The sequence below is a fragment of the Astatotilapia calliptera genome, chromosome 15 (assembly GCF_900246225.1).
Source record: "Astatotilapia calliptera chromosome 15, fAstCal1.2, whole genome shotgun sequence".
Taxonomy (NCBI): domain Eukaryota; kingdom Metazoa; phylum Chordata; class Actinopteri; order Cichliformes; family Cichlidae; genus Astatotilapia; species Astatotilapia calliptera.
In genome coordinates this window covers 4,883,425-4,906,810 of record NC_039316.1, presented here as the reverse complement: position 1 = coordinate 4,906,810, position 23,386 = coordinate 4,883,425, and the positions used below count along the sequence as shown (strand labels likewise).

Sequence of the window (23,386 nt, the reverse complement as noted above, 5' to 3'; positions counted from 1 at the left end):
GATGCTCTTCTGCATACTTTGATTGTAACCACTGGTTATTTGAAGCAGCCTGACCTTTCCCTCCTCACCTCTCTGGTATCAATGAGGAATTTTCATCATGAAATACTCAGACTAACTCATCCGACACAATCAAAGCCATTTAAATCATCTGTTATCCCCACTGTGATGCTCAGTTTGAACTTCAGCAGCTCGTCTGCCCCATGTCAACGTGCCTAAATGCATTGAGTCGCTGCTGTGGGATTGGCTGACTAAATATTTGCACTACCAAACAGTTTAACAGGTGTACCTAATAAATAGTCAGTGAATGTATATGTATGTGATCAGGGAGGGCATTGCTAATCTTGTCTGTTAGATGCGCACTTGTATAGCAGTGGAATATAAATTAAATCAGACTTGTTTCAAAATAACTCCCAGGTAATCAAGAGTAATTATTTGTGCCTCCCCCCACAGGCTGTACACAATACAAATGAAACTGCCAAAGTACATAATTGCATTACAAGCACGATCAAATCCGGCACACAGAATGGGTGTAAATGAAAACTGTGTAGGGCGTGCTAACCTTTTTGCAGCCTCTTTGAAATGTATTAATACAAATTTAAAAACAAAAGGCCCTGCACATCCACATGTGTGTTCTCAGTAATAATTGAATCATTAGTTACCTGGAACTGCCTGGAGCTTAAAAAGCCTAGTTATGTGATGATATATAGCTATAGTTATGTAAATTGTCCCACCCAAACAGGTGAAAAATAGCCAGCAGGAGAGGCAGGAACCTGTCAAATGAGCACAAGCGGGAATACACCATGAGAAGAGGTGTAATCACACAACGTAAGTGAGAAACACCTATGCAGCTCAAGCTGACCCTTCATCAGTCTGTCTCATATAATGAACATTGTACTCGTTGTGCTCACGTGCGACATTATTAGAAATGTAGCAACAGTTAAAAAGGGGATGATGAAGTTGTTTGGATGTACGGGATTGTTTCTGTGCCTGTTGTGAATCTGTTTACTCTCTGTTTGGATGCCAGGATAAAGAGTCGTGCTGGAAATTGTTGATTTGAATGTGGTCTGTGATGCAAGAGCAGTAAAATGAATTCTCCAACCACAGAGGACAATACAGCAGCGCCGTGAGTGACCGAGGTAGCACGAAAGTTTAGTTCACCAAGACATTGAAAAATCAGTTAATTAAGAAATATCTCATTATGTTTGATACCGAAGTTAATGTTGCCATGCTGTAGAAGGAATGTGTAGCTCAGAGGATCAGCAGTATCTGTACTTTAAACAACAAGTCGCATGTGGATGGGCCTTCAGCAGTAGATGTTGCTTTTCCCAGATTGTTTTGTTGTCATTGTTTTTAATCAAGGGTTGAGATCCTGATAACAAGCAGCTTGGCAGTTTCATCGGGAGTCCTGCTCTGATTGTGAATTTCATCAATACTGACACACCTCTACAAAACTATGTACTGCATATAGCCATCAGTATAAAGGCTCAGTAGCTGTAGTATTTCAATAGCTCATTAGTTTGTTGCCAGTTTTTCCAGTTACACTTTAACCTTGTCTTAGTTGGAATATGCAGGGCGAGGTGGAAAATGCTGTGCTGTGTTTTTATCTTCTTTGCTATAATTTGGCCTTGAGCTTGAACCAAGTGAAAACAAAGCTCTATATTAGCTTCCTAAGATGTTTATCAACACATAGATTTCAATCAGTACAATCAGATGTCAGGTACCAGAATTTTAAACATTTTTTCTTATCACAGGGGCGTAGTATGAAAACATTAATGTTGGTTAGGGTGTCATATGGAGATAATTGGTCACAGTATCAAACTGTGGTTAGACAGGTTTCTTATCCTAATCCTAGTCTTGTCCTGGTATGAAATGCTTGAAATATTTCACATTTTTTCCAGGAAGGCTTAAGTGGGACTTTGTGTAGAGTGCAGAAGAATGAAAAACCCAAACAAGTCCAACGTGTTTCCATTTGAGAAAACAATGTGTCATCTTAGATAAATGCATTTAGTTAAGGACAGTAGTCATCTTTGCAAAACATGGCTATGTTTTTCAAGCTTTCACACTTGGCTAGCAATATTACAGTTTTTACCGAATGCCTAAACACTAACTGTGAATCCTGTAGCACAATTTCTAAAACTAGTCAGACTTATAGCAAAACCACTCACTGAGTGTGCAAAACTAAAAGCACAAAAACTGCTTTGCACTCAGTTTGCAATTTTGTAACACACACTTTGCAAGACTGTAGGCACAATTCACTGCACAACACTCAATTTCCAAATTTCCAACACACTCCTAGCAAAAGTATACACATGTATGGCTATCATTAACACTAATTTGCCAACTGTCTGGCACACTTTCACATGTGAAAACTTTCTTAGATAATTCGTTCACTTTGCAATCAGCCTAAGCACTATAATACAGGTAAGCTGTGTGTGCGGAGTACAATGGTGGGAGCAGAAAGAGTGAGAAGTAGAGGAGGCCGAGGAAGAGGACGTGGAGGTGAAGAAGTAGGATGAAGAGGACGACAAGGACAAGGAGGAGCAAGAGGAAGACGAGGAGGGGGCAGAGGAAGCATGTTCACTGCAGACCACGTAACCCATATAGTCATTATGGCGATTGCAAATAATCCTATACTTGGAAATAAACACTTGTGTTTGTTTTGATGTGTTTGAATAAACACCAGTACTTGAAGTTTGGATCCCTCCATGCTTATGGATCTATGACAGAAGTATGAGCTCAAACTGACATAGCCTACCTTGTGCACAGGGAAGGCAAACGCCAGATGTGTTTTGTATTCATACCATCGGTGTGCAGTTGGCGCATTGTGTGCTTAGTAGATGATGGCTTGTGTGTACTGTTTGATACGGAAACACCATTTTTACGAAGGTGTGAAGAGTTAATCTAGCTGTGTTTGCTTTTGCAAGAGAACTACAATGTTTTGATGATTGGGTGACAGGTTTTCTTATTTGTGTGAAGAGTTTTGCAAAATTAGCCAATAGTTACAAAAAATGTGCTTAAGCAATCAGAAAAAACTGTAAAAGAGCTTCTCTCATCCCACATGAAGTCAGAGGTGACACTGGTGATAAAAGAGTAGGTGCTGCCCTCTTGTGGTGTGTAAGTAATCTGCAAAATGGGAGCAGACTTAGGCTGTAAAGAGTACATACACTGCTCAAAAAGTAAAAAATACAAAATGAAAGGAACACTTTTTAATCAGAGTATAGCATCAGGTCAGTTAAACCTCTGAGATATTGATTTGATCAGTTAAGTAAGAAAGGGATTTTTAATCAGTTTCTGATGCTTTGGTATAAATTATATTTACAACAGGTGCACTAGAGTGGCAAAAATGAGACATTTTTCCCTGACTGTTTTTTTAATCACTAGTTTTGCATTTGGCTAGGGTCAGTGTCACTACTGGTAGCATAAGGTGATACCTGAACCCTACAGAGCTTCCACAGGTAGTCTAACCCCTCCAGGATGCCACATCAATACGTACCACTGCCAGAAGGTTTGCTGTGTCCCCCAGGATATTCTTAAGAGCGTGGAGGAGGTTCTAGGAGACAGGCAGTTACTCTAGGAGAGCTGGACAGGGCCATAGAACACCCTTAACCCATCAGCAGGACTGATATCTGCTCCTTTTGTGCAAGGATGAGTCGAAGAGTCCAGGTATTGTGTTTTGCGTGTTCTCTCGTGGATAAAATATGGGTTTGTGAGATTTACAAATCAATGCATTCTGTATTTATTTACATTTTACACAGTGCCACAGCTTTTTAATGATTGGGGTTGTAACAACTTTAAAATTGGGATAATGCAGGTGATATGACATGGAACATAGACCCACGAGAAACATGGCACTGCACAAGAGTATGACAATTGCTTTGTATAATCGTTCACTCTTGTAAATTTCTGTCTTTGAAAAAGTTTAGGACATTTCAAAAGTCAAGTAAAGCTGTCAGCAAAATGTGAAACAACGATTATGACTTTATGTTCAAAATGTCTATATTTTGTTGAAGAGATAACAGCTGTAGCATAACTAGGACTAGGCTGTACTTTTGTGTAATACCACTTTGTACCACAAGATGATGCAGTGAGACAGTGTAAGGTTTATTAAATGTAAATTGTGTAAAATCTTGCCTTGCAGTAAACTGAATTTTTTCATTTTTATTTTTTAACCTCTCACTGCTGTAGGACAAAATACTTCACCGCTGTCCATCTGTAGTGAGTGTAGGCTGTCCGCATTCTGTTAACCTCAGCGGGTGTCCATATCATTCTGTTTGGGAGGCTTTAAACTTTGTGAATTGAGTCCAGCACGAGTTGATGAGTCAGTGAAGCTCACTTCTCTCTAGTGATAGCGATACTGAGGTGAGTAATTAAGGATATCCTGAACTTTTCTGTCATTAAGCGCTGTTGCTAGCTGCTGTTAGCCGGCGTTAGCTAAACTTTCCTAACATTGTTGGACTTGGTGTATTACCTCTCACACGATGTGAGGGAAAGTTTGAGTTTTAGGACACTCAAGCCTAACATTAGCTGACAAGATGTTAGCTTATAGCCAAGTATTGTTGTTTAGGTCGCATGTCTGATCTGCTGACAGTAAGTAAATATGACAATAGCGGGAATAGTTTTCATGTTTTAGAGCCTTGACTTCACTTCAGGAAATTAGGCTTGAGGCGAGGAGGAAGAACGCATGAGTTTGTTGGGAGACGTAAATACAAGATGTATATTTGTTTGTTTGTATATTTATGAGTACAAACAAACAAATTTATGAGTACAATATTCTAGGTGATCGTGGCTCAAGAGTTGGCAGTTCGTCTTGTAATCAGAAGGTTGCTGGTTCGAGCCCCGGCTCCGACAGTCGGTCGTTGTGTCCTTGGGCAAGACACTTCACCCGTTGCCTACTGGTGGTGGTCAGAGGGCCCGGTGGCGCCAGTGTCTGGCAGCCTCGCCTCTGTCAGTGCGCCCCAGGGCAGCTGTGGCTCCAATGTAGCTTGCCATCACATGTGTGTGAATGGGTGGACTAAGTGAAGCGCTATACAAATACAGGCCATTTTCTATTAAATAAACTCAAAAAATGACTGTGTCATTAAGAACACTAAATTATTTACAACAGTGACTTGAGAAAAGGCAAAACCACAAGGAAATTAAAAGTGGGGTTAAAAATAAATACCAAAATAGCAGCAGGCATTTTTAAAAAATTCAGCACGTCCATTCATAACAAGCTGGTTAGCCCTCACGTGAAAAAGCTAAACATCACTTTAACGATCATTTGTAGATAATTTAAGTAGCTGATATTCTTCTGGGTAGCTTTATATATAATACTAAAGCATAATTTACTGGTAGATTCATATTTTATATTACCATTTACTTATGCAAAAGGATTAGTTGCTACAGCTTTAAGATAAATAAAGCAGAGTACAAAGTGCAAAAATATATAATTCGCTGCTGTGCTGTGGCACACCTGTGCCCAGATGTGAGGTATGTTTCCTCTATGTGATTAAACAAGTGCAAACACAGAGCTGAAACTATAGACTGTAGCTTGGTGACACTTGAAGAACAAGTTTCTAAATAAACAAGTGTTTTATTGCTGCTGATAAGCTAATGATGGGCGACTCTGCAGAGAAAGCTCTCTCTGTATGTTTCAGGCATTCCCATACTACTTCCCATCAATGTACATATATATTTTAACATAACTTTCTGTTTATGGCTTCCCGCTCTTTATTGATCTGTAGATGAAGTTGTTTGTCTTTTCGAAGTTTTTTTTTTCTCTCTCTTCCTTCCTCGACTGACACCTGATCCTGGAGTTTAGAGTTACCACACACAAACACAATAAGAGGCAGGGTGAGGGAGTGAGAGAGTTAAAGGCTGACTTTACATAACAGCAAATAGGTGTGAATGGATAAAGAAGTATTTGTTCAGTGTTAAGGTATTTGCTGAAGATAGAGCAAGAGAAGTAGACTTATTCAGGGAAGTCTGCAGTCCACTCAATCCTCGCCTATCAGCTGTTTGTCAGGTAAAATCCATCTCAGTGTTTTTGCCTAATGTGGGTGTACTGTCCTGTCTTAGCATGTGTTTAGCATAGAAGCTGTACATCTCTTCAGCTTGTAGACTGCAGGCAACAGAGGTGCATAGACAGCATACCACTTAGCTTAGAGAAGTTTCACTGACTGTGAAAACGAGAAATGGTTTGCAGTGAATCAGGGGTATTGTAGGGGGGTGTTTTAGTGTATTTCTGTTAAATGTGATTGTGTTTCCCCTTCTATGCTTGGCAATCTTCAGGACTGATACAGGTATTATATTCCCCTTGTGCATGTTTTATTTGCCATTTGTGTTGCCATGGATGAAACCTTTTAAAATTCGAAAAATCACCCCTGAGAAGTTTTCATAGACATTACAGAACAAAAGACACATTTGACAGCTTTTATAATATTTACATATCATAGTATCATAAACTAAGTGTTGTTCCTACTCTTCAACTGATGATTGAGAAGGATTTTTGAAATGATTAAAATATATGGCATCACATTCAGCAACGGTAGCATGCAATAGTCTTGAGCCACCCCTCATTTCTTTATATTTTGCTTCCAAGGAGCCGGTAATAGTTCTCCAGGCTTTCTGATGGTCTTTCAAAGGTTTTCATTGGTTGCTTTACTACTAATTTTTTAATTTTCTGTCTGGTCCTTGTACCTTACCATTATCAGAGGCTTGAGTTTTTTCTTTTGTTTGTTAAGCCACTTAACTCTGGCCTGTGAATCAAGCATAACATTCAATTCAAGTGTAAAAAAACATCTAACTTAGGGGATCAAACAGTTTTGCAGCATTACTCAAATCTTGGTATATCTACGCATGGTGTGCAGCGTGCCCTTAAAAAATCGGAGGAAATTGGCAGGCCTAAAAACTATCTGAAAGTCCTTTCCTTGGGAAATAGGAAAGAAATACAGCAAAGCCCTGACACAGAACCTGAGTGATGTAGCTGGCCCCTTAAATGATCCATCGACTGTTCACTGAAACCTGAAATGGTCCCAGTGGAAGGGTGGCTTTCAAGAACCCGTTTCTACGGAAGGCAACGGAGAGAAAAAGCTGGTATGGCAAATTAAACAAGAACTGGTGTGAAAGTTCTGATAGAGTGATGAATCTAAATTTCACATTTTTAGTTCAAACTGTTTTTCATATGTAGAGGAGGTTAGGAGAGAGGTATAGCAATGAGTGTCCCTAGCCAACTGTAGAATCCGGTGGAGTCTATATTGTAGTTTGGACTGCATTTTAGTCAGTGGTGTTGGGGATCTTGTCAAAACTGATGGAATTATAAACACAGAGAAGTACTTTTAGATTTTGGTGTGCCATACAAAACCATCTGTACAACGTCTGATTGTCCACAGCTTCATTTTCCAGCAGGACAGCTGAATCTCAAACACACTGCTAATGCAGTAAAAACATACCTGGATAGAAAAACACACATTGCAGCACTATCAGTTATGGATTGGCCTCCCCAGCACCCGGACATCAGTGTTATTGAAGCAGTCTGAAATCATCTGCATGGTGAACAGAACAAACAGCAGTCAACATCCAAAGAAGAGCTTTGAATTTCCTGTTGAAAACTATTCCAGAAAACTACTAAAAGAGATGAGAAAAAAGCTTGTCTAAGACCTACTGTTATGAAGAATAAAGCTGGTCATACAAAATATGGACTTTGGACATTTCAGGATTGTATAAGCTGTTTTTGATTTGTATACTGCATTTCCATTTATTTTTGCACTTTTCCATAAATTGTAGCAAAATTTCAAGTAAAGTATAAAGAAATGAGATGTGGCATCTCAAATGAGATGAAAACATCTCAGGATGTTTTAACTAGTGTAAACTGATATTAGATCATAAAGATCTTGTATTTAAAAAAATCTTGGACTGAATTTCATGGGGGGTGGATTAAAAGAAAAAGCAAGCTTTTTTTGTCTTTACAGTTGTTGCTGATGATAATTACATGAACATCATTAGTCTGAAAGGATGCACCAATCATTAAATAATACTTAGCAAGCTTTTTTCCCCTAATAAAGATAGGGGGCTGATTAGTTTCTAAAGGTTACAGAGATAAATGTTTCTCAGTTTAGGATTTGAGGATGACAGGCTCATAGCTGGCTCGTCCTCATATGAGGGTACAGACCTGCAGGGCAATAGTTGATCTAGTGGGCAATGTTTTACTATCCAGATGGCTGTGTCAGAGTAATTCTCCTTAGAAGGGCTCGCCACTAATCCTCCAGAGAATCTGCACTGGCTTGATCTCGTGTTTGTATGTGAAACCAAACAGCTAGCCTACTGTAGCTCCCTGGCTGTGAAAATGCTGAAGTTCTCATTGTAAATGCCGTTGTATTGTGTAAATTGGAGCGCAAGTTATAGGTTTACTGGGAGGACACAGCTATCCACACTGTGAGCCTTTCTAAGGAGCAGAAAGCAAAGAGTCTACAGCTTTGCTGGGTGCTCACCATGCACTGAGAGGTTTCTGTAGGACAGAACAGGAAGGGATGAGATAATCAACAGAAGAGAGAGTGCTAGGAGAGAGAGAGAGAGAGAGAGAGTGAGAGAGAGAGAGAGAGAGAGAGAGAGAGAGAGATACAGGCACCATAGATTGAGTCAGGCTGATTAGGTGCAGATTCAAGTCATAAGATTGTCTTAATCTCAATGCTGGATCTATTTCTGCAACATGGGACCTTTGACAATCAGGTACACTTTTCAAGCTTTTAATATGCCTTCAGGGCTATAGAAAACCTAACTGCTGTTTACTGTAGTTTTTCTTATTGCGATCTTAGTCTTAATGGTGAGCCACACAAATTTGAATGTCTTAGAAGCAAGAAAAACGTTGACATTAAACTACACAGAGACAAAACCAGCCTTTTAGTAGTCTGTTACAGGGCCGTGAGATAAAAAAGGTTGAACACTTTAGGCACAAATGAAGGTGACTTTAACAGAGTGTGAGTAATTGTTGCGTTGTCGATGCTGTGAGGGGATGGGCTGTGTATGGTCTTTTTTCCCCATGGCTGGTCTGGATGACTCATAGGTGCAAAGGAATCAGCTGTGTCACCTTCACTGATGAGCAGACTCAATGAAACAGGGTTGTGTAAAAACCTAGTTTACCTATGCATATAAAAGCATGAACTCATTTTCTTTTTTTTTTAAGTGCATCCATGTGCAAATGTAGTGGATGTAGCTCATAAAATAAACATGTGGCTGTGATGTGAAATAATGCACGGGCTTTAAAGAAGTTTCTGATGCACTGAACTTCTCTGTGTTTCATCGTACATGCTCCTCTGGACTGCTTTGCTGCTGGATCAATGCTGCTTTGCCCATGGTGAGTCCACTGAAGCACACACTCCACTCGCCTCTCAGTTACCTAACTGGGAAATCCAGTCATCTTTTCCAGTTGAGAGAGTTTATGTCACACTATTTTCACCAGTTACTAATATTTCAATCATTCAGCTTTATCTTTTAGTTGTTTAAAATCTGCTATAAATCACTGCTGTCTTTGTGTGGCTGTTTACTCCTCTTTTTGTAGATGTCAAATCTGCATGCTGCCTTACTCTATAAGCCAATTACTTGAGCTTTGTTAATCTGGGTGTGCGCATTGGTGTTTATTTACGGGTGTGTTTAGCAGCAGCCGTGCTTCACATTATCCCCCCCCTCCTCCCCATGAATTGGAAATAAACTGCTTATGAAAGTGAAATGGAGGCTAAAAACTAATGCGCTTGATGTCACTTCTGTAGGATGGGTTAGAAATCACGAGGAACTGTAATTAGAAATAAACTAAGCAAACCCCAAGGCTAAGCATGTTAATAATAAATGCATAACTTAAAAATATAGTCTGTATAAATAGTTTGCCACAGAAAAACATGTCTTGACCAACTCACATGCAAAATTTTAGAAACAATATTGAACCCGTATTGCATCATCTTATTCTTTTGGCTGCTCCCTTCAGGGGTTGCCAAAGTGGATAGTCTCCCTCCATCATACCTCTCTCTAGCATCCTCTTCTGCCACACCAACCCTCTGCATGTCCTCTATCACTACTTCTATGAACCTACTCTGAGGTCTTCTTCTTTTTCTCCTGCCCGACAGCTCCATCATCGATATATTTTGTCCAACATATACCACCATCACCAAACTATACATCATAGCAGGTCTCACTATTCCTTTGTAAACTTTCTCTTTTACTCTTGCTGCTATTCTTTTGTCACAAATCACCCCTGAGACTGATCTCCACCCACTCCACTCTCTTTCTCCCCTCTCGTGCACTGTCTTGTTGCTTTGCATGGTTGACTCAAGGTCTTTAAACTCATCTGCCTTCACTACCACTACTACTTGTATCTGCAGGTTTTTCCTGTGTCCTTGAGGTGTGACTACTCATATGTGCTCCACATGTAGTTAAGTCAAAAATATGCATTACTGGACTTTACAGAGGTCTGTGCATTTTCCTGTTACTTTATGGCATTTGGCAAAAAACAAAGTATATTTTCAACTCAAATAAATTAAACCACAATAAAAAAACAGTTAAAATCATTGGCTGACTAAATCTTTATTTACATTTTATTAACTGTTTAAAACTGTTTTATTTTCACATATTAAGCTAAAATTCGTCCACTCTTCAATGTCAAGTCTAAATAAAATTAAACCAGTCCCCAAAAAGAAGTAAAAAATATCATTAACATTTGCGTCCTCGAGAGGGCGCTACTCCGCTACATTTGTACTACCATATCCGCACTGAACGTCCCACTGACGCTAAAAGACAATACGTGCGACCAATCACATATCAAGATCTAATACAGTAATGGCTCTAAGCCAATGGGAGCTTGCGAAAAGATGTTTTTCACTGTATGGGGCGGGCCTTAGTGGATGATGGATACGTCTGCTTTGAGCCCTCGCCAAATCTTCGGTGTGGACTGTAGTTGAGATTTTTGGAGGCTGAGGTAGTGGGACATTCGCTATTTTTTGGAGGAGAACAGAGCACGAGTCCACATTTGGGAAAGTCTCCTCATACGCATCGTTGGAGATTAACAACAGGTAACGAATAATTTGGCCTCTTTTAAATCACGTGATTTCTACATCAGCTACTGCAGATGATTCATCGCGTTTTGGGGGTATTTTGTACGTAATATATCGGTAGCGTACTTAACCTGCGCAAGTACCTATTGTAACCAGACGTAGTTGTTCTAACAAGGCAGAACAAACACCGCGTTTGTTACTGAAAGGTGTTATTTAGAGTTCTGGTCATACCTTCGCTGTGAGGCGCTTCATGGCGCCTATCTCCTTCCATATTATCCCTGTTATCACCTAAGCTACCTTCATCCCCCTTGCTCCTCGCGCGCGGATGTGTTTAGGTAGTTAGCATCAAAGATTTTGTGAAGCAGGTAAAAACCTGCCTAGCTTACATTGATTATCTAAATGAATAGACCGAGTTTCCTTACTCGTGGTAGCTGCATTGGGTTTTAGTTAGGTGAATGCTACCGCTGAGGTAACGGTAACTTCACATTAACGGTTGGTTCGTCTAAACACGCCATGGTAATCGTTGACTATTCAAACATCCGGCTCCGTTTTTGCGGGACAATACGTGTAGCTCCTTCCTGCCGCTAAGTTAACAAGTAGTATACGGAGATTTAAAAACACCACGCTGTTCAGAGTGAGTATGCAATTACATTTTCTTTCTATTTTTCTCCAGTCATTTGGCTGTGCTGACATGTGCTTTTAAAACCGTTTTCAAATAACTGGTATTTGTTTGATATAGTTTCGTGTTCGTGACTGGTTCACAAAGCTGTCTGGGAAACGCAGTCCACGTTGTTTGTTTACTGCATTTCAAAGAGGTTTTTAACCAGGGGTTTTAAACATAAGGCCCGGGGCCAGAATTGGCGCGGCAACTACTCCAAGCCGGTCGTTTGGACAGCTTTGGAAAATGTGTAGGTGGGGATAAATTTTGAACTTCATCAGGCTAAATACCCTCCTAGTGGTCATTTAAACAACTTTAAAATACTTAAGTAAAAGATAAACAAAAAAAGTTCACGTTTTTTCACAATCCACTGTGGAATTTTCTTTTTTTTAAATAAATAATTAAATTATTTAAATTAATTACAGGACACTGGACATTTAGTTACCAGTTAACTTTTTGTGCAGTTTTACACATTTATTTCTTACAGTTTAGACTCAAAGAGATGTGTTGAAAGACTTCTTTCATTTACTACATGTAGAAAAACTGAGAGGTACTGTTGAAATTCCACTTTCATTACTTTTAATTTCAATAACCTTATATGGCCCAGTTAATATAAAGTGAGTATGTTGCACATGATGTAAAATGAGCTTGACGTCTCTGGTTTAGGCTATGTTGGCTTGACAAAATACAATTGTTGCTCTCATGACCAGGATATTAAAGAAGAAGTGCTATTGGTGTAGTAACATAAATCTGTCTACATGCAGAACAGTACTTGTGTTTCTTATTTGCTTTCTAGACAACACCGTAGAATCTGTGCTTTGACGTATGGGAAGGACGTAGCTACTTTACAGACAAATGCAGGCAGACTGGAAAGAGCCAAGATTGTGCTGACTTGTAAAAACTCGGTGGCAACTAGCAAACGTATCTGTTCATGTCTGTGTGTTCAGTGCCACTGTTAACATTAATGAAGTATGCTGCTTTTCTAGAAGTTATTCTTTAAATGTCTCCTTTTGATCATAAAACACATCCAATATATCCACGGCTATCTGTGTTTGATGTTTCGAAGTACCACAACTTTGAGCAATACACACTGACTAATATTAGGACATCTTGCCATGTACTTGGGTTCCTAAGTGTCACTCTTAAATCTAATCATACGCCATAGTATGTGATGTCAAGTACCCATGACCTTAATCAGCGCCACTCTGCTTGTGGTGTTCTGCTCTCTATGTGAAAGGAAGGTAGGTCAGATAGTAATGAAGGACATCAGGACAGAGATAAAGTCATGGACAGTAGATAGTCCCAGGCTGTGCCCCTAATGCATACACTGGGATCAAAGGCCTAACTATTGTTGTTTCTAAAAGTAAATCAGTTTATTTCCCAGGCTGCAACAGTTGTTGTACTTCCATGTAGCTGTGAAGTTTTTTTCATTCAGTGCAAAGATTTTTTGTAGGCTAGAGAAGACTTTGAGGACATTAGAGCACAGCAGGCCAATTCTGCCCTTTCATATATATTAGTGTGGTGACATACCACTTTAGATTCTCAATAGATTCAGGCCTGCCTAGTTGTAGTTGTTGTTGGCTAAACAGATGGATGCAGTGTCATTGCGCTCACAAGCTAACATAATGGTGGAGGTGGGAAGCTGTTGATGTGATTCTTATTTCTCAGTGTGGTGTAGGCCATAGTAAGTGTAGTCAGTGATAGCCCTGCTCGAGAGGTAGGTACATTCAAAACAACCAACCACTAACTTTTTCTTGTGGGTCTCTCAAACATCACTCGTTAGTTATTTATTTTGACACTCACCAAAGACATTTTGACCTTCCGCAAAATGAAATTTACCAGAATGGAGATAAATTTTTTTTTTTTTACCAGTTTGTTTTAAAGTGCGTTGTAATTGAACAAAGCTTAAAATGCATTTTTGTTTATCAGACGTTTCTATAACTATTGATATGCAGATTAATCATTCTTTGTGCCTGTTTCCAGCCCCCAAAAAAAACCTTGTGCAGGGCAGTATGAGGATCTTTTAATTTCATTTATTTATTTATTTTAATTTGGAAAAGGGGACCTGATTATACTTTAACATATTGATACATATCCATGTGGGTTGCGTGCAGAACAACCAGCATGTCTGGCTTTTCTTCGGTTATTTAAAAAAAACAAAAAACCCCTATGTGTGGACTCTGATGATGCCGCACCTCATTTGACTTGGCATGAGTGTTTATTCTAATATCATGAACAGAACGTAGATTTTCCAGTAATGTCGTTTCCGTTGCTATGTATCTCTGTTTGAAAACAAAGAGCTTGTTCAGTCCTCATGCACACAGCTACTGTACATTAACAAGAAGAGTTTTTGGAGCTACCTATCAGCTGAAGATTTTCTTATGAGACAGCTGTGTTCTTAGAATTAAATGCAGTTTCTGAGCTTCTGTTCTCAAATTAAGAACGGACACCTATACAATTTAATCCAACCTAGTACAACATCAAAAAAGCAACTGAGGAAATAAAATATTATTGTATTTGGTGATGCATGTTGTTTTGCTTTGCAGGTGTTTAGGTTATTGTTGTGTAGCAGCACATGTTGCGCACTTAGAGGCAAGTATAACGTTTCAGTTTTTAAAGCTTTCATGATTAGCAACCACAAAGCCACATTTTAATGGGATTGTGCAGTGGAACATATATTAGTCCACATTCAGTATAAATTTTGGTGCAGACAGGAAGGACAATGTTTTGTAAGCTGTAAAGGGAAGCCCAGAGGCAAGCGTGTCTGTTTCTGGGGTGTGTTTTTTCCTGTCAGGCTCCTCGCTGCGTGTATAGTTTTATCTATAATCATCGGTGCCATGTTCATTGTCAGGCTCTCAGGATGTGCAGAACAGTGGCAGCTCTGTCAAACCCACTAATGAGAAGCCTTAATTGGTTGTTCTGGTGGGAGAATCTGCTCATTAGATCTAGCTGGAACTTAACTCTGAGCTTGCTGGAGTGCAGAGTGCAGAAACCTTGCATTTCCTTTGGCTTTTGTTTTTGATTGTGTTTTTTTAGCTGCTTCCGCAACCCCTGTGAATATCTGTATTGTGCATTCTGTGTCAGTTTACACCCCTAAAACCTATTTAACTGACCCACATTGACATCAGTTAGTACTAGCCCACTTCAGTATTAGATGCATTAGATCTGGTAGCAAATATAATAAATTGTACACATTATCGATCCCCTACTGTTATCAGTTGCTTGCTAGCACCTCTCTAATAAGCAATCTTACTCTTCACTTAGGATGGGTGTACACAAGACTCAGGGGAAGTAAGCATTTTTTAGATAGTCACTGCAAGTTGAAAGGTGTAATGAAGGAACACTGACACATGTAGTGAGGAAGTAAGAGTCAAACACAAGAGGAGAAAGAGGGTGAGAGTGCCAGAGAGAGTGAAAGATATTGCTTAACCATTCGGAAAGGCTATGGGAACATCCATGTGTGTGTGTGTTTGTGTGCTTATGTGTGTTTTCATCCTGACCCTGTGGGTTCAACAGAACTCGTCACATCAACTCAGACGCACACAGATAATCCTGCTGTCCTTCATCAGTTTGAATGAGTTGTGCCGTGTTGTTTTTATAAAGTAGCATATATTGGGGGGGGGGCCTTCACACATCCAGGTGACTGCAATTTTCTTACCCATTTTCCAGTGAATGAAAGTAGTTACTATAACCACAAAGCACACTCTGAGGCTTTCATCTTCTCCATGAGTGTAATGACATTTGGGGCAGTCACAACAGTTATTAAGGTGAACATATTGTACAGTGTGGCAGTCAGCCTCCACAGGCAGGTATTATCCTCTGTAGCTTTCACAGCCAGCAGGCACCACAGGACTCCGATTCACACAGAGAAGATCACAGAGGCACGGATGAATGGAAACTGTAATGCAGTGTTCAGCTTATTACCGCCACGGAGACGGTGAGTAGAGCAGTGTGCGGAAGGGGAATGAGGGATGGAGAAGTAAAGGGCGTGTTTGAAGGAGAGGGCAAAATGGAAGAGGGTAAGGTGAAGTCGTTTTTTTGAGGTTTAGCCATCTAAATGTCAAAAACGTCACATTTTCTTTTCTTAAATGCAAGCGTCCCTTGTAGTAGAATGGGACGCCCTTGTGTTGAAGGGCAACATCAGAGAAGAAAAAAGAAAGGGCAAACTGCCTTCCCTGGCAAGTGTCAAGCTCTGAAAGAAATGATAAAATAAAAACAGAAAGAGAGCGTGGGCCTGTGGATCTGGCCCAGAGCCAGACATAGTTAAAAAGAGATTAATCAGCAGAGGGTCACATTCTCAGAGAGAGGCTGAACAGACCAGAGGCAGTGGCTTCATCTTTTGAAAGCCACAGTTTGGGTCACAACACAAGACAGTCTTGGCACTGAGAGTATCAGCTAGAAAAGGCTGGTAATATTATGTTCTTGATACTGATATCATATCTTGCGGCATATCCTCAGGATTGCTTCCTGAAACTTGACAGTTGAAACTTGAAGCTTTTTTCAGGTTAATCTTCTCAGGGATCACTTCCATCATCTGTAGTTAGGTACTCTAAAAATCTATTCAATGAAAAAGTATAAAAGGCAAGCAAAGTAGCATAATGCATGATGACCTAGGGCTGTGTAAATAATCTGAACATGGATTAAAGAGTACTGTTATATTAATCATCAAATGTTCATTTGTTTATTTCTGTGAGTGCAGCCACACTAACTTGTTCTCATTAGCAGCCACTGACATGCTCTGGAGTTTGTAAAACATTTTGGAAAGAGCGTATTGAACCCATTGACTGTGAATTTGTGGGAAACTAACAGAAAGTAGGGTCAGTAGTTTTTCTCATTAGCCAGAAGTATTTGTGACAGAGTGTGGTAGTAAGGAGCTCAGAAACTGGCAACGAACAAAAGTCAAACATAATACCCAGTTTGTACATAAATATTCAGGTAATGAGACTTCTAAAGTCTTAATCAAAGTTATTGATACTTTGCTGTTTAAATTGAATCTGCCATTTTTCTTTCGGGATCTTAATAATCAAGACTTATCTTGACGGATGTACATGGTGAGGACTAGTTGACAATGTCTGTTTGTGTGCATCTTTGTGACGTCAGCACCTACTTTTTCTGCTAGCTATGTGCCTGCAGTCAAGTTTCTGTATACAACTTCACTAACTTCAGCATGACTAACTTCACTAGCAAGTATCTCTGCTCTCATTAGTGATGTACCTGTCATATTTGCCATGTACGAAAGAGTCTTGTTTTAGTTGCCAGCCTTGACTCTAGTTGCCCCCACCCTATATGTTTAAAAGTGAAATAGTACTGGGTCCACTCTAGTAATACAGCCTAGTATATTTATACATGAACAGTATATTTATACATGAACCTGACCCATTCAGATGTTGTTAATGTGGGATCTGTGGTCCTATGCTGGTGTACATTTGTGTAGGTCTTTGGCTATGCAAACTGAAGGACTATGGGTATCCAGCCATGTGTGGTGGGAATGCTGATTGGTTGAAAAGTTTGTTTGAACAGGAAAGAATGATGTTGGAGTTCACCGCATAGAAGGGGGCGGAGACAGCATGAGAAGCACAGACAGTTGTTTTTACCATTTGAATTTGTATCACGACAAAGAAGTTCATTGACTTTTATGACTTCTTTGTTCTGTTTGGCAGGGGCTTCACCATGACTGTAGAAAATATGGATGACCTCATAGGTTACCAAAAGTGAAGCCAAAACATGTCAACTGCCTCTGGTTGTTTGGCTATAGTATCGGTCATGACCCCCGACTCCTACGTGTTAGCTAGCAGGTCCTGCAATTGTGTGGTTTCACTGTTGTACAGGAAAGGAAGTGGAGCCTTGTTGTCAATCATCTATACAGTCAGTGGGGCTAAGTTAAAGGACCAATAACAGTGCAAACACATGTTTAGAGTGTTTAGAATATCCCACTGTACTGGATGTTTTACACGATTTTGACACCGTCCCCCTGGTGACAGTACACTACTACAACATACAGATGATGGTCCACAAAGGAGGCTTAATGGAAAAGATGTCTGAAAGTGGCGTCAGAAATTCATAAATACATGTTGTTTCAAACTTTGTTGCACTTGCTTTTCTGCTAGCTACCTGCCTGAAGTGAAGTTTCTTTATACAAGACACCATCCATAAATTCTGGAAGACAGCTTATTACTATAGTCCTCAAATCTGACGCATGTAAATCCTAATGGAGTTTTAATCTTTAAATCTTCTTTAAAATGACATATTACCCACTTTTCATAGTCTTGGGGATAAGTGTTTTTTTTAAAGCCCATAATATGACCCTCTTATAAAGAAAGAAACAGAGGTCCTTTTTGACATGTAGCCTTTGTGTCATACTGTACTAGCAATGACTGCCAAAATATTACTGTAAGGGAAACAAAACTTCTGTATGACATAACACAGACACACATGAATGTACGGATGTTTTGCTCTGAGTAATTTCCTGTTTTGTTTTTTTGTTTTTTGTAATTTTTTGTAGATTTGTGGCAGTTTCTGATGAAAGTAGGATACGTTAAACAGGTACTCAGGGAGATGTGTAACCAAAAATGCAAATTAAAAGATAGAGGTATGGGAGATTGGTTGGAGGGGGAATCGGGAAGAGAGTTACTTCCTGTTTCCTGGTTGGAGGTCAGAGGTCACTGATCTGAGATTTAGCTGAAATAAAATGACTAAATAATCTGCGGGGTTATGTCATTTGCTTGGACAATAAGAGATGGTCACATAAAGATGTGTGACTATGTGTCTTCACTTTAAAGGCAACACGGCCTTGCAGTAATTGAGAAAATGGCACAATGTTCTGAAATTGAGGACATCTTGCAGTGTTCACAAAAGGGATGGCTAATTTTAGATTTCAGGGTTAAGGTTAGTAGTTACGAAATGAATGGCAGGGAGCTGTGATGGTGGTGTGTGCTCATGTTGCAGTGGTCTGAATGCTCACTGTAGCATGAATGGAGAACATGCTGATTACTCCTGACGAGGGCTGCTGATTCTTTTACTTGTCGGTCACTCTGTGGATAATTGTCTTTCCTAATGCACACAATAGTCTTTTTAGTCTATAAGTGATCATAAAATACAAAAAACCCTCTCATCACAGTCCAAAAACTGCTTATTTTATCTGAGCAACTCAGTAAAACGATGCTCTTATTAGTATGTGAAGAATAAAAATCGGCAAACATATGTAACCAGTATGTGTGCCAAACAGACTAAATGGTTGAGGCATGGCATGTTTTGGTAGTTTTCTGACAGACTGCAAGGCTTTTAGAGTCTTTCTAATCAATACTTGATGAGCCGTGCATCCTCTTTAGGCTCTGGCAGAAGACTAGGATGTGTTTCGCTCCATCTAAATCAGCTTGCCACACAAGGCGACCGTAACAAAGAGCCTTGATGACCATGAAGTCATTTGTTTTGCCAGAGCACCTGTTGTCACCACCCTCTATGGGATATACATTGCCATAGCAACACCATACCCACAGCTTGTTGAGCCGCGCAGTTTCACCGTGGGTTTCGCTCTCTTCATCTTTCACTCATTCTTTATCACCTTCCAGCTAATGCCTACCTTTTTCCTCTCTCCCTTTCCGTCTTTTTCACCCACCTCCCCCCCTCTCTTACACACACAGTAAATTGTATCTCCTCTCATGTGCACTTGTGTGACCCACCCATACTTTCTCCCTTTGTCTCTCATTCACACAGACTGGGCACTTGCGCCTGACTGCTTTAATCGCTGAATAGGGGAGTTTAGCATTTCACAATAGCAGTTATGAGCTGACCCATTATTCTCACCCCCACACAGAAAGAGAGGCTCAACCCGGGAAGAGTAGATGCATGAAAAATACCATATAATATGATTAATTTATTGCATCGTTAGTCTGTGTTATGGCATTATTGCATAATTTTTGATATGTCATGATAATAAAGCAATAAATGAGACAATATTTTCATTAGTTAGTAGTTAAATAATGCCAAAAATGACAGCACAAAAGCCTTATATTCACAGGTTGCAGTTTCTAAATTGCTTAGGCAATGCTGCTTCAACCCCCGTATAGTAAAAGCATATTCCTGGTGTTTCTAAGCATTGTATAAAGAAAATATAATTTATACGTATGTAAATGGAAACCCTCAAGTAAGTATTATTTGCAGGGGCATATAACATCCATAGACAGAGGTAATGGACTGAGAACTAGCACCTGTTGAAGAGTAGAGTTTAGTACATGAGACTTGACAGTAATGATATAGTGACTAAAGTAATGACATAGTATTGGTCACTTAAGAATTACCCAGGAGGTGAATTTTCATTTGTTAAGCTCAAACCAAAAGCAAAAAGGCATCAAGGAACAATTGTGTCAATGCCTGTGTTTATTTCAAGCCAGTGAGGTTGACATCAGGTGTAGTTGAAGAGAAAGAGAGTTGGGTGAAGGGATGACTGACAGACCGGCAGGGAGACTGACAGACACACAAACATAAACAGGGATTATCCTCTGTGTAATCCCCAGTTTGAGGGTCAGAGTGCAGTGTACAGAAACAGGCATGTTCTGAATTTTCACACCAGCAGTATGTGTGTACATCTGTGTGAGGGTGTGTTAGAGCGCAGTAGTCATCACACACTCAAAGCTCGTGTGTCTATTAGAGATGCTGAGAGTATGTTTTTACATATGTGTAAGAATCTGCTTTGTGTGTTTGTGTATGCATGTGTCACTGGATGGCAGATTGACAAATCATACAAGAGAACGGCAGAGATTAGAATTGTGTATCTGCTTGGTTATTTCAAAACAGGGCTCTGTAACTATCAGCTGTTCGGCTGTGGCGGAATAGTTTGGAAAGCTTTTAGCTTGTTTGGATGACCCGGAGCGATCTGCAACTTTTTAATTCAATAGGCACAACTGCATGCAGTTCCGTTGATTTCCAGCACTGTGTGTTTTGGACTCCATTTGACTCTGTCAGAAACAAGCTTCGCTGCTCAGTGAAATGCTTGAAAACATTTCTCAGTGCACAGCAAGACAACGGAGTGAACCACTCATTGACTCAAACAATGAAACAATGCAGCTTTGACATGAAGGTAGTCATTTTGCATCTATGTAAACAAGTTTTACATGTAGATAACACCTCTGAAGAGTTTGTAGGTTTTGTAGCAGCATTGTGTCTAGAAAAACCCAGCTCAGCATTTGAATGATTGTTCTGATATTTTTTTATTGACATTCATGGTGCCAGTGTGATGTATCCCACCTACTAACAGGCCACCAACAGGCCAAATTAAAAAATTATTCACTGAATTATCTCTACTTAATTATCTTATGAAGCAGCTAGAATATATGGTGCACTCACCATATTTTAATATACGTTGTTGCTCTCATAAAAGCTCCTCCTTGGTATAATTTGCAGTGTTTCTGAGTTCAAATAGACATAAGAAGAATGTTTTTGCCCCTTTCGCCTGGCAGCTGTGACAATCATTCAGCTGGTACACATGAAATGGACATTGTAGTATTCAAGAATTCAGTGTGAGAACAAATCAAGAAACGGGCCCTTTGTTCATCCAGCACTACAGCAGCTGATAAGGGGAAAGCTGGAGGTTTGTCCTCTGTGCTGTGACAAAGTCCTCTGCAGTAGAAAAAAACCTTTGACGGTCAACAGATGCTGCAGACTTCAAGGTAGTATTTAGCTAGCTAGTTTTGGCTAAATGAGGAATCTGGTTCTCACTGACGTTCCACTATATGTGCGTATTTGGGTCCGCTGCCCAATAGTGCTGCACCCCTGCTTCCACCTCTAGAGACCAAATCTTTGAAGGTACTATCTGTGCTGCAGAAAATAAGTTTTCAAACACTTCAGGGATTTGCGCTCTTATGGGTGAAGGATCACCACTCTGGCAGCTTTTTCTGATTTCAGCTTTTAGGGTTTGTTTAATTCTGTTCAATAGGAATAAAACTAAAACTTTTTGTCATCATAGTGACAGAAAGTTTATGGTTCTCAGGACCTCAAAACTAAACAGCTGTGATTATTATTTTCATTTTAAATTAAGTTTAGATTGATACCTTGATGAAACAGTAGGTCTCAGGGCAGTTATCCAGAATATTCAGTCAGCATGTTGAAGATCCTGCCAGGAGTGTTCTAGTAATCCAAAAAAGGATTAATAGGTATGAGTGGGGGTTTTTTTGTCTTTGCTTTTTTTAAAAATACAGAACTTTGTAACTTCCTGACATTCACCAAAATGAATGAAAATAATGCTAAGGATGCTATCAGGGCCTAGAAATGAGTTTGTGGAAAAACAGTATTTATTATTATCATTATTATTATTAGTGCCATGTATGGATTTTAACCTGCATGGGTAGAAGTTGGCTGCTGGTACTCCCTTTGCTAGCATTAGCTGACTTCTACCCTTTTAAGTTTTACTTTTACTTTTTAAATTTAAGTTAGTTAGATTGATAGCGAAATTGTGAACAACGACATCCCGATGTTCTATGTTCCCTATGTTAGATGCTTGCTGGATGACCCAATGACATTTGCTACCACTGGAGAGATGTTCATATCAGCAAATTGATCTAAAGTGAAGGCTTACTCTCTTTACTCATAGCTTTTTAGAAGCGTCGTGCACAGAGCTTCGTTCGCGTTGGCTGACTAAACCCGAAACACTCGCAACCATTTTACTTACTACATTTTCGTGTACTGCTTGCCGTCTTTCGTAGGTCACCGAGCTCGCTTGAATGTTCATTTTTGTACCATGCACGACAATATATGACCTCAGTTTCATGGTGGTATTAAAAATTATACGATCAAAAATTTTAAAGTCTGTAATTCAGTAATATTGCCTGACCATATAAGTCAAGTACAGTAATCACATGAAGAGGTGGAAAAGTCTTAAGTCAGTGTGTCAGTGTATCTGTTGCAAGTTGCAGTCTTCCTCATCTTTCAGAATCTGCCGAATCTGAGTAACTCTGCTTCATAGATGCATGCTTTGTGTTTTTCAGTGGTAGTATCATTGGAGGGTTGCTGTTGGTTCAGTGATGGTGGGAGTAGGGGGAGAAAAGTAGCTGTTGCGGTTGTTGTAGGTCCAGCATGAAATATCAGCTGCTAGTCTGATGTGCTATGAAACGGGTTTAGACACGGTCATAATCTCTATTGTCACGTAAGCTCCGTCCACTAATCTGTATTTTTGCTGTGGTAATCTCTTGTCTCCATGGGGATTTATTGTTGTAGAGCATGAATGCGGTTTCCATGGAAACCAGTTTGTCCTCTTTATTCTTTCAATTATGGCCCATAGAATCAGGAAGCGGGGTATGTTTTTATATTAGATTGAGGCTTGTCATATCTACTTTAGCAGATGAAAGTTAACAGAAATGTGTAGGCACTAGGTCGACGCTCTCTTTTCTCTCTTGTTGTACAGTTTAGCACCCACGCCTGTTTCAGCCTGTTGTAAATTTTTATCTCTTGGCCACAGTCCAGGCCAGGAAGTTGTCGTTACTATGATGACAACCCTAAAACCCAGTCAGACAGCAATAAAGTTGTAAGTGGAGAAGAATGTGTGTGTGTGTGAGTGTGTGAGACTCATGTGACAGCAGTCTAGTGTTTAAAAAGTGAGAACACTAACTCCCTACATGTGCGCATGGGTAATTTGGTAGAAGCAGGTAACGTAGGAGCATTTTCCTTGGAGATGTCGCCAGCATTAACTACTCTTTTTTTTTTCCTTTTTCTTTGTATT

General features: G+C 39.7%; 1 protein-coding gene across 19 annotated transcripts in view; it reads left to right on the top strand.

Annotated features, from left to right (window-relative positions):
• Positions 1-10,840: 10,840 nt before the first annotated feature.
• Positions 10,841-23,386, top strand: part of epb41l2 (erythrocyte membrane protein band 4.1 like 2) — a 51,540-nt gene continuing 38,994 nt past the window's right edge. For 9 of the 19 annotated variants that reach the window (XM_026193838.1, XM_026193837.1, XM_026193840.1 and 6 more), the window contains exon 1: positions 10,843-11,036. The gene's annotated coding sequence lies outside the window, so the exon portion shown is untranslated. The other 10 variants (XM_026193848.1, XM_026193846.1, XM_026193842.1 and 7 more) reach the window with 5 other exon arrangements.